Below are 12,500 nucleotides of genomic sequence, written 5' to 3'. Positions count from 1 at the left end.
TTATATTCACAGCTCACGTGTTCCTATTTTCTAATATTATATTCTATTTAATTCTTTCTCCTAATATTTTGAAGGTGAATATATTAATCCTCTTTTGATATTTCTGGAAGTTTTCTTTCAAATATTTATCTCTTTCTCTTCTTCTCTCTCTCTCTCAGTTTCTCTGCAATTACTGTGTATAGTTGGGAAATGATGAAGACAACAAATAACAACACCCATTAGATCAATGACAAGAGAAGGCTTGCGACGGCGGCAACCACCACCAGCACCACTGAATTCATAACGGCGCTCAATATTGTCGACATGCAGACCTCCACCAGGTATGTTTATTCATTTCAAAATCTCTAATGTTTTTTACCGTTCTTTATCTCCATCTGCACACAAAAATATAAAATCTCTAATTTTTTTATTTGTATTTCTCCCTTTTTTTTCCCAATCCCTAATTTTTTACCCCTTTTTCTCTCTATCTGTAGATATAAATGTCACATATGATGAAATTTATCTGCTTTAATGTAAGTTTTTTTTGTTTTCGAATTTCTTGGACTGATGCATGGATAATTTTGCCCTTAAAAGAAAAAGTTAAAAAAAAAAATTAGATAACGTTTTTGATTCTTTTTTCTTTAAAAAAAAAACAAAAAATATACAACTATTAGCTTACTCATCAAATACGTGTTACAATACTAAATTTTTGATTTTTTATAATATCAAGTTTTTACAATTTCTGATTATCTGTTAGTAGAGTTTTTAAAATATTTGAAGATAAATCTTGGGTTTTATCTTACATTTTGCTACGTGTTGAGCTAATTGGTATATTACTGCTTAGTCATTATACATACGTGTTATATGAGTGAAAGTTACTCTCTCTTTAAAAGTTAGTATAAATATGCTATTCTAACATGATCAAACTTATCAAATAAACTGTTTTTAAGAAATAGAAGTTTGCTTCTTCAAACTCTCAGGTTTGGTTTAGTGAATCATTATATAGACTTGTTTTGATGTATACTTAAATCATGCTTTCATGTATATATAATTTTATTTTTGGTGAAATTTATTATTATGTATCTAAGTTTTATGCTTTGATGGGTATTATATGTGTATGTTTTCAGTTTGTGATTGAATCTTTGTGAATTTTTTCTTATTTATATACTCGTGTAGTTGCATATGAGGCTGAACATCTCTCTCTCTGTTTCCTTTTTCTCTTTTGCAGGCATGTTCTAATTCTGTTTTGGTGGATTTGTATTACAAAATTCTCTCATACCTTTAAAGGTTAATTCTTTGAATTGTAAAATATATTTACAGTAACTGATGTTCTTCTTTTATTTCAATTATTGGTAAAGATTTCAAATTTTGGCTTTAAGAGGTTCATTTATTTGTTTTGTTAGTTTGCTCTGCTATCATCCAACTAACTTTGTAATTAATTGGGTTGTTTAATTGGGTTCTAATTTTTTATTATATACATATTCATGGATGTCCTGTAGTTATTTCTGTTACCAAGTAAAAATTAAAAAAAGTGTTTTTCAGATGACATGAAACCATAAAATAATAAAGAACATTAGGATCTCTCTAACAAGGATCAGAATAAACTATATTGAAACACATTGCAGGAGTATATTCGTGGTACACTTTATGGCATTCATGAATGTACTCTTTAATTAGAAGAATTTGTCATGATACATCTGGGGAAACTTGATTGTGAATTTTTCATTGACTGTCATAGATAAAGCACATTAAGCAGTTGCTAATAATTCAAGATTTTAGTAGTTGCTAAGGATCTTGCACTATTAGGATTGCTTATAGACCTGCCTTATTGATGAAAAAATAAATTCTTTTAAAGAAAAATAAAGATGGGTTGTAGCTTATTATAGCAGGTATAGATTTCTGTAGTTAATAACATTCTGAATTTTTAAAGGAAATGGTTATAAAAATAAATATTTACATTAAATATTATTTTTTTTTCAAATTTTAATTTATCATTAAAGAAAATTTTAACATATATACTTTCTCTACCTAATTTTTTTTTTACTATTTTTTACTTTTAAAGCTTTAAAAAAATTTCTCTTTTTTATTATTTTTTTTAATTATTGGCTGATTTTTTTTTTAAAGTCAGTACTTGTTTTTGATGTTAGGGTGTGGATGTATAAGGTACACAATAATAACATACAATTTTTTGTTTTCGTTTTCTTTCAAATAAACTCATAATGCTTAATGCTTCTTTGTAACATCCCCGCTTCAAGCCTCCATTGGGCCCTTACACCCACGGAATGAATGGCTCTTATACACGAGTACGTCACTTTGGCTGCTTCATGGACTGACGACTGACCCTACAGACCAACACGAGTGTTTCTAGCGTGCTTTGTCCTCACTCGCACGCTTCCTGGGAAAACTTCCCAGGAGGTCACCCATCCTAAAATTGCTCCAGGCCAAGCACGCTTAACTGTGGAGTTCTTTTGAGATGGGCTACCGAAAAACAAGATGCACCTTGTTGATATAGGTAGTACCAATCAATCCATTTAAGCTCTCTTCAACTATGTAGTCCCATACCTACACAGTCTCAGAATTATCCCACTTGACCTTCCCCAGGCGGTGTGGGATTGCACAGCTTACCCGGTATTTCCCCTTACGGATCACGGGACTACTGACTGTCACATTCTTGCAGCATTATCATCAGTTTTAAGGATGGTGTTAAAATAATTATCTATACAAATTCTTATTAATTGTATCTCTTTATTCTTTATTGGTTATTTTTCTCAAATAATTATCAATTGTAACAGCGAAAGATACTGGCCTATTTGCAATTAAAACAATTTGCCTAAAGTATACGGATGATACAAATATCATATAAATACATATATGTATATGTTTTAAAATAACCATGTTTAGGAAAACTGAGAGAATTAACCTCAAAGCTGCTGGACAAGTCCTTTAAGTGTTTTCTCTTCATTTTGTAGATTTCATAGCTCTGCCTCATCCGATAGCTGTTCTTTCCTGTGAGATCTTTAGGTCCAAGATTATCTTTTGACTAAGAGAGAGAGAGATAGAGAGAAACCATGCACTTTATTAACTTTAATAAACATTTCAGACCAAAATTTTTGCTTCATAAACCTGAAGATATCTTTGTCTATGTAAGAGACATAGAAAATTAGAAAAGGTACAATCTGACTATAGAATCTTTACACATAAAAAAACACATTCATCATATTGAAAAATTTGATTAAATATTGTTGTTCTTTACTAATTTTCAAGGTCTTATAGATATATGTATTACAAAAAATTCTTTTATGTGCATGACGAATTTTTTTCATAAGTGATAAGCCAAAAAAAATATAGCATGGATATGTACCAACAGAATACATTTTATAAGAAAAGTAAATGATGTTCTAAATAAAAATCAAATTCAAGTGATAAACTATAGATATATGTATTACAAAAAATTCTTTTATGTGTACTATGAAATTATTTCATAAGTGATAAACCAAAAAAATATAGCATCGATATGTAGAAACAGAATACATTTTGCAACAAAAGTAAATGCTGTTATAAATAAAAATCAAATTCAAGTGATACACTAAACATAGAACAAAACCCATAACAATAATAGAAAAATTTTATTTTGTTCAGTCTGTAACTTATCTTTTCAAAATTATATTAGAATTTATAGCATCGAAAGATTATTATCATCTTTTAATTAAACCTTACATAATAATGTACTGTGATGTTCTATCTTTAATTGTCTCAACTCTGAATAAGTTTCTGCTTGCATGAATAATTTTTCTGTAAACATACATTAACTAAGATTGACTTATCAGTTTCAACTACTATTTCTAAGTTTTAAAATTTATCCCTATAGTTATGACTTCGGTTATTTACAATTTTAGGAACGTTCTTATTGTTTTTTTATGTTTGTTAAAAACTTAGAATTATGATTATATTTAAATAAGTTTGGTTTGGACGGTGGATATATGCTTCCTTTTCTCTATTTTCAAACTGCATAGTATCATTGTGATTTATGATTTTTTTTAAAAAACAACACAAACACATAATTAATTATCTTTTACTAATGTAATTCTCTAACAGTGTATATATTACAATTCTCTAATAGTGTATATATTCAAATTGGTATTTTATCATTAGTGTATATATTAATATCAATATCACATTTTATTTTCCTTTTGTAGATATTACAAGGAAAAAAAACCAGCTATATATTTACTCTCTATTGTTTCTTCAATTTCAACTTCAATAAAGGTATGCCTTTTTATTATTTACATAAATAATCAATTAATTTTTTTTTTCTATTTTTTTATTAGAACAATGTTTATTTTTTTAAAAACCTGTATATATATAATTCACGATTATAAAATATTATTCTACTTTTTAAATATAATAAATTCATAAACTTATTATATTATTGCTATACTCTTAAAAATAATAGATAAACATGCCACTCGATAAGGAAGAGAAAAGGAAACGGGCAAATTTAGCTACAAAAAAATGGCGCTCAAATCTATCGGAAGCTAGGAAAAAAGAAATAAATGAGAAAAACCGAATTGCATATCGAACAAAAAAACTCAAAAAAACAGAAGCTCGTGGTTACCAAATAGGTTAGTTTATATTATGAAAAAAATTCATATTACACAATCAATAAATAGAAGAAAAAAAAAATCTAAGTTACCCCTGCTAAATTGAAAATCCTATTTTTCAGATAAAACACCAATAATTGATGATCGTGACCAAAATAGGAATACCGTATTTGAAGTCGGTTAGTTATATATACCCTTATCTCTTACTCAATTTTTATGTATCTGCAAAAAATATTAACTTAATAAATAAACGATTATAGGATCTACTTCTTCGCAACAAGAACATAATAGATCTTACAATGGACCAAAAATACACACCAATCTTCTTATACACCAAACTCTAAATGACATACCAAATGAACCAGCATTATTACCGCAACCTTCTACTTGCAAACATTGCCAAGCAAAGCGATTTACCCATGAACCTAATGGCTTTTGTTGCCTGGATGGTAAAGTCTCATTAAAATCAAATGATTGTCCGACTACACTTTATGAATTATTTACATCTTCAACAGTAGAATCTGAACACTTTAGAAAGTATGTTTGCACTTATAATAATCATTTTGCTTTCACTTCTTTCGGGGCTAAAAATGACAAAACTTTAGGCAAAAGAAACAAAGGAATATACACGTTTAGAGTACAAGGACAGGTTTATCATTATATTAATGAACTACTTCCACATGATGGCAGACCATCTTTTTTACAATTGTACTTCTATGATACAGAGCATGAAATCGAAAACCGAATCAATATATCATCAAAAATGAATCAAACAATAGTTTCAAAACTTATAGAAATCATAAATATGAATCCTTATTCTTTATTTTTCCAAAGTCTAAGAAACATTCCTAACTGACAAAACTACACAATTCACATACAGTCCAATGTAGGATTAGATCAAAGAGTATACAACGCTCCTTTAGCTTCACAAGTAGCTGCAGTATGGATCGATGATAACTCCTCTAGAGAAACAACAGATCGTGAGATTGTTGTAGATAGCCATGCAGGCTTTAGTCATAAAGTACAATATTATTACGGTTGTTACGATCCATTACAATATCCTTTGTTATTTCCTTATGGAGAAACTGGTTGGCATGAGAAAATTAATCGAGCTGATAAAAATAGAAATCAAACTTCTCATGATAGTGAAATAGTTATTGATCCAACTAGAGCCACCTCTGCTGAACAATTGTTACAAAAAGAGAAAAAATTAACTAATAAGAATAAAAAAGGGTTGGTTGTTTCTTGTAGAGAATACTATTGCTATAAATTACAAATTCGAACAACCGACAAAGGGATACTACTTCATGCAGGTCGACTGTTACAACAATATGTTGTAGATATGTATGTGAAGCTTGAAACGTCTAGACTAGATTTCCTTCGCAAAAAACAAGATCAAATTAGGTGTGAACTATATCAAGGTGTAATTGATAGTATACAACTTGGAGAAAATCGAGGTTCACAAATTGGCAAACGAATTATTTTACCAGCTTCCTTTATAGGTGGACCTAGAGATATGAGAAAACGATATGTCGATGCAATGTCATTAGTTCAAAGATTTGGGAAACCAGATATTTTTTTAACAATAACATGTAATTCAAACTGGCCAGAAATTAAAGAAGAATTACTTCCAAATGAAGAAGTACAAAATAGACCAGATTTAGTTGCAAGGATCTTTAGAGCAAAATTAGAAGAATTAAAAATAGATCTATTTAAACGACAAATTTTTGGACTTGTAGCTGCCTATATTTATGTCATAGAATTTCAAAAAAGGGGCTTACCACATGCACATTTTCTAATTATCTTAAAACCACAATCAAAAATTATAGCGCCAGAATCATTCGACAGATTTGTCTGTGCTGAATTACCCGATAAAAATATAAATCAATATCTTTTCTCCATTGTCATTAAACATATGATGCATGGTCCTTGTGGTCAACTTAATCCAACAAATGTATGCATGATGAAAAATAAAAAATGTCAAAATCTTTATCCGAAATTGTTTTACCCTCAAACAACTTATGGAAATGATTCTTATCCAAATTATAGAAGAAGAGACAATAACATATCAGTTAAAATACGAGGTAGCAATCTAGATAATCGTTGGGTCATCCCTTATAATCCTTATCTACTTGCAAAATATAACTGTCATCTTAATGTAGAAATTTGTTCAACTATTAAAGTTGTCAAATATTTATACAAATATGTCTATAAAGGACATGATCGTATTGCTGTCCACATTAATTCAGAAAATGATCAAAATGATATTAATGAAATAGATCTCTACCAACTTGGTAGATGGGTCTCTCCTCCTGAAGCTACATGGAGAATATATGCATTTACATTAAATGAGATGCACTCACATGTACAAGTGTTACAAGTTCATCTTGAAAATAAACAATCTGTTACTTTTAAAGATACAGCTTATTTAAATAATATTATAAGTGATAATAACATATCGAAATCTATGTTGACAGAATTTTTCGAAATGAATAAAATTGATGAAAAAGCTAAAACATTACTTTACAGAGAGTTTCCAGAACACTTTGTTTGGAACCAACAATATAAAATTTGGACTATTAGAAAGCGATTTGAAACTTTTGGTAGGCTTGTTACAGTTAACCAAATAGAAGGTGAGAGGTATTTTTTACGTTTATTATTAAATCATGTTCGTGGGCCAACCTCATTTCACTATTTAAAGACAGTTAAAGGTAAACAGGTAACCTCTTTTCGAGAAGCTGCTTTACTTAGTGGATTATTAGAGGCTGACACAAATCTAGAACAATGTTTATCAGAAGCCTCATCATTTAATATGCCCTATAGCTTACGTCGTTTGTTTGCTACCATCTTAGTATACTGTAAACCTACTAACCCTAAAGAGTTGTGGGAAAAATTTGAACAACCAATGTCTGAAGATTATTATACTATAACGAACACCCCATCTCCAATCAGAACTCATTTCTAAATCACATCAAATTCATTCTAGAATCAATGGGAAAATATATCAATGATTATAACTTAGTTAATAATTACATAAGTTAACGAAATTGATAAACAATATAAAGAGATTAATGAACAATTAGCAATTGTTGTTAGCAAAGAAGATATATTAGCTGCTAATTTATTAAATTTGAAACAGAAAAATGCATTCGACTTAATATTAAATACAATTTTCAACAATCAAACTAGCCTTTTCTTCATTGATGGCCCTGGAGGAACGGGAAAAACTTTCTTATATAAGACTATTTTGGCTGCAGTTCGTTCAAAAAAAAAATAATAGCTTTAGCTGTTGCATCTTCAGGTATTGCAGCTTCTATTTTACCTGGTGGTCGAACAGCTCATTCTCTATTTAAAATACCCCTTCACTTAGATAATTATAGTTCTTGTTCAGTTAGTAAACAATCAGGTTTAAGTAAATTATTACAACTAACAAAACTTATTATTTGGGATGAGGCACCAATGTCAAACAAAGAAGCTATTGAAGCTTTAAACTATATGTTAAAAGACATAAATAATTCCACTCTTCCTTTTGGTGGTAAAGTTATAGTTTTTGGAGGTGATTTCCGTCAAGTATTACCTGTTGTTCCTAAAGGTACAAGAGAACAAATGATTAATGCAAGTTTAGTAAAATCTGAGTTATGGCCCTTATTTACTAAAATTACATTAACAGACAATATGCGGGCCAAACAAGATCCCTTATTTAGCAATTATTTATTAAATATTGGCAATGAAACCGAGCCAACTATAGATGGAAAGATACAGCTACTCTCATCGATGATTTTACCTTATGAGGATGATGATACTTCGCTAAATAACTTAATAGATTTCGTATTTCCAGATATTAATAACTACACAGAAAATATGAATACAATACTCAATCGCGTGATTTTAACTCCGAAAAATGAGTATGTTGACCATATTAATAAAATTCTTATTAATCGATTTCCGGGTAACTCCATAAAATATTATAGTTTTGATGAAACCGTAGATAAAAATGAACAGGGAGTACAAGAAGACTTCATGAATAGCTTAACACCAAGTGGATTCCCTGCCCATGAATTAACACTAAAATTAAATTGTCCAATTATATTACTTCGTAATATTAATACTTCTGAAGGATTATGTAATGGAACACGTCTAATATGTCGACAATTTGGCTCTAATATTATTGATGCTGAAATAGTTACTGGTGATCATTGTGGAAAGAGAATTTTTTTACCCAGAATACCTTTTACTCTATTGGAAAATGAAAAAAATATATTCTCATTTAAACGCACTCAGTTTCCCATTAGATTAAGTTTTGCTATGACTATTAACAAAGTTCAAGGACAAACGTTAGATTCTGTTGGTGTATTCTTACCAGAGCCTATTTTCTCTCATGGACATTATATGTTGCTCTAAGCGAGAACTTTATCAGCTTAAAGAGTTCTCATTAGACCACCATCAGGCAACAAAGCTAACAATAATCATACCTTGAACATTGTTTATGAAGAAATCTTATTATTAAGCAATACTATATAAAAGTTCTTATGTATGATTCTCTTCTTATACATCTTTTCACTGTTTATCACCAATATTGATTATATATTTTAATTTAACTTATTACTGTTATTTCTTTTTACAGATCAAAGATGAATCCTCAGTATAAATTACTACGAGAAATTACACCATCTACTAGAGGATGGATAGCAAAAGTTACTGTTATTGAAAAACTTATCCCACGTATCTCTCGCAATGGAGTATTGTACCAACGTATAATTCTTGCTGATATTGAGGTATATTTATTAGAACTCATAAATCTATATAAGCTATATAAATTGAATGTAAATTTTGTTTCAGCTACAAAATATAAGATTATTAATTAATTAGCTATAAAATCTCTACAAAAAATACTTTCTTACATCATTCTCTATATTTCTGATTCATTATAAATAGAAAAATCGTATATAAGCTACTCTGTATGGCAATGCAATCCATCATTTCGGAGATACCTTAAATGTTTCACAAGTCTACTTAATTTCCAATGCTTATATAAAGCCAGTACAAGAAGAGTTTAGAATTGTTGACAACCAATTTGAATGGAGCCTCAATACTTCTACATCAATTGAGGAAACTACTGACGAAAACCAATGGAACTTTGAAGATCTCTACAACTTGTATTATCTTGATCAACTAGATGCCTACGTTGATACAAAAACTTCTGTTGGTAATATTTATATAATTTTAATTTTTCATAATCATTATTATTGTCAAATTACTAATAATATTGTTTTCAATGATAAATACAGATATTGTTGCAGTTGTATTAAGTGCTGATCCAATAAAAAAAATCCACACAAAGTCTGAACCTGCAAATATTCAAGAATTTCTCCTTGTTGATCAAAGGTCTAAAACTAATATGTTTTATAGTTTTAAAAAATTACTGCATATGTTATGTTAATTTTTAACAAAATATATTTGTGCAGCTTGCAACCAAAAACTTTAACTATGTGGGACGAACTAACTGAGACCGTTGGAAAAACAATATGTGAAATTCTTCCACAAAATCCTATTATAATAGGAACACGCCTGAAAGTTGTTTCACACAACGGTTAGAATTATTTCAACTAATTATTTAGTACTATTAAAAGACATCTTATAATATATTTTTTTTTTAACAATTCAATAGGTATATCTTTATCATCCAAGCAACAAAGTTCATTTATTATTAATCTTACAAATATTCCACAAATAAATGAGCTTCGTCAATGGTAAACTAATTCATACTTATTTTTTATAAATTATTCTTTATTACACCTATCTATAAATAATTTTTATATATCTAATAATTTAATCCTATAAATTAATAGGAGCATTAACAATGAAGAATACCTTTCTGCCATTATCAATGAGAAGAGACTCTTCCCAAGCCAAACTGCTCTAAGAACTCCTCAATATAATAATATCATTACTATTAATGGCATTCAAAATCTTCCACAAGAGGTACGTACAATATCTTTATTTAACTTTTAATTAACTAATTAGTTTCTTTTCTCAGTATTTATAGTGCTTATAATTATTTTTGGCTTTACATAATATTATATACTTTATTTCAATAACTATGTTATGCTTTATTAGCAAACTACTTTTTGGATCAATGCATCAATCTCCATCAAGAATTTAAGACAACCCTTCTGGTACATGACTTGCATAAAATGCCGTCAAAAAGCAGATCTTGACAATCAAACATCATGTTTTAACTGCTACAACTGCAACGAATCATCTGTTGAGACAATTCCAAGGTTTATATTAACTCAATTAAGCACAAATCTTACTATCATAATTTGTGACTTAAATAAATTTATTTGTATTTGAATTTATTAGGTGCCGCTTTCAAGCTCAACTAACAGACCACACAGGCTCACTAATAGCAACGTTCTTCGGCAAAAATGCAGAAAAGATGTTAAATTGTACCGCACAAGAGCTTATTCACATCCCAAGTGTAATTTGTACTACTTAAATTCATTCACTTCATTAACATACATTAATATTATTATCTTTCTCAATGATATTATTAATAACAGGATCAAAACATATCATCGGTTGCAAGGCTTTCTACAGCGAGTAAATTTTTTATTTACTTAAAAGCAAGAGCGGATGCATATAGTGGTGGGAGTCAAACCAAATACAATGTTATCTCACTGCTCGAAAGTGATAGTGAATCAAGTACTTCAAATACTACGAATGATACTTGAAGTATCTGCAAAATAATATAAATAAATATATAAATTATGTACAAATATTATAAATACTATGTAAAATATATTTAAATAATAAACATCTTATGTAGGACACGTTACATATGCAATTAAAACGCTTAGCATTAAGTAACTAGCTTATAATTATTATTGTATAATATAATATATATTTACACTTGTTAACTTCATTTGAAAATATTAAATCTTAATTTCACATTTTATATTTTATCACAATTAATTAGGCATTAAAAATGAAGATAAAAAAATCAAATGAAAAGTTTAACACGTGCAACTGCACGTAATTTGAAATCATTTTTGATCCGATCAAAATAGAATTAATATTTTCGGAACAAGGAACAAAAAAATCATGGATAAATCCAAGCGAATCTTTTTTAAATCCAAGCGATCTTTTCGTAGGCGTTTGCCCTCGATACAATCGGGAGATCGAATTGATTATAGAAACATGAGTTTAATTAGTCGATTTATTAGTGAACAGGGAAAGATATTATCTAGACGGGTGAATAGATTGACCTTAAAACAACAACGATTAATTACTATTGCTATAAAACAAGCTCGTATTTTATCTTCGTTACCTTTTCTTAATAATGAGAAACAATTTGAAAGAAGCAAGTGGACTCCTAGACCTACCGGTTTTATTACTAAAATGTGGAGTCGAGTTTGTTGATTCTCGAATACGAAGATATCAAATGGGTTACATCAAATTGGCATGCCCAGTAACCCATGTGTGGTATTTGAAACGTCTTCCTAGTTATATCGCAAATCTTTTAGATAAGCCGCTTAAAGAATTAGAAGGCCTGGTATACTGCGATGTGTGATTTGATAAAAATTATGTTAAAAATGCAGAATGAGAAACTGTCATCCCATTCAATCGAATTAGGATGTCCCATATTTAACATGTCTCTTGTTCAAAGTAACATGAAACTCAGAATTATAGGTGTGTATCTTAAAAGAAGGAAATTGAACGGAATCCATTGGAATGTTTTAAACGGAGTTCCCTAGCGAATGAACTCCGGGAAGGTAGAGTAGAAATTAGTATGATAAAAAAAATATGATAGAATTTGATAAAGTCGTCACAATGAACAAATACGTTCAATAAAAAAAGATTTATTCTTCTTCCCCAATTCTTTTTTTTCTTACGACACTACAATCAAATCTTAATTTT

The 12,500-nt window shown here is 29.1% G+C and overlaps 1 long non-coding RNA gene across 1 annotated transcript; it reads left to right on the top strand.

Moving 5' to 3' along the window:
- Positions 1–116: 116 nt before the first annotated feature.
- Positions 117–1,525, top strand: LOC133031010 (uncharacterized). The gene is made up of 2 exons (XR_009684552.1): positions 117–320; positions 1,208–1,525. It is a non-coding gene; the product is annotated as an uncharacterized LOC133031010 (long non-coding RNA).
- The last annotated feature ends 10,975 nt before the right edge of the window (positions 1,526–12,500 follow it).

This window comes from Cannabis sativa, chromosome 9 (genome assembly GCF_029168945.1).
Source record: "Cannabis sativa cultivar Pink pepper isolate KNU-18-1 chromosome 9, ASM2916894v1, whole genome shotgun sequence".
In the NCBI taxonomy this organism is placed as follows: Eukaryota; Viridiplantae; Streptophyta; class Magnoliopsida; order Rosales; family Cannabaceae; genus Cannabis; species Cannabis sativa.
The sequence above is the reverse complement of the archived record's forward strand: the minus strand, read 5'-3'. Positions and strand labels throughout refer to the sequence as shown.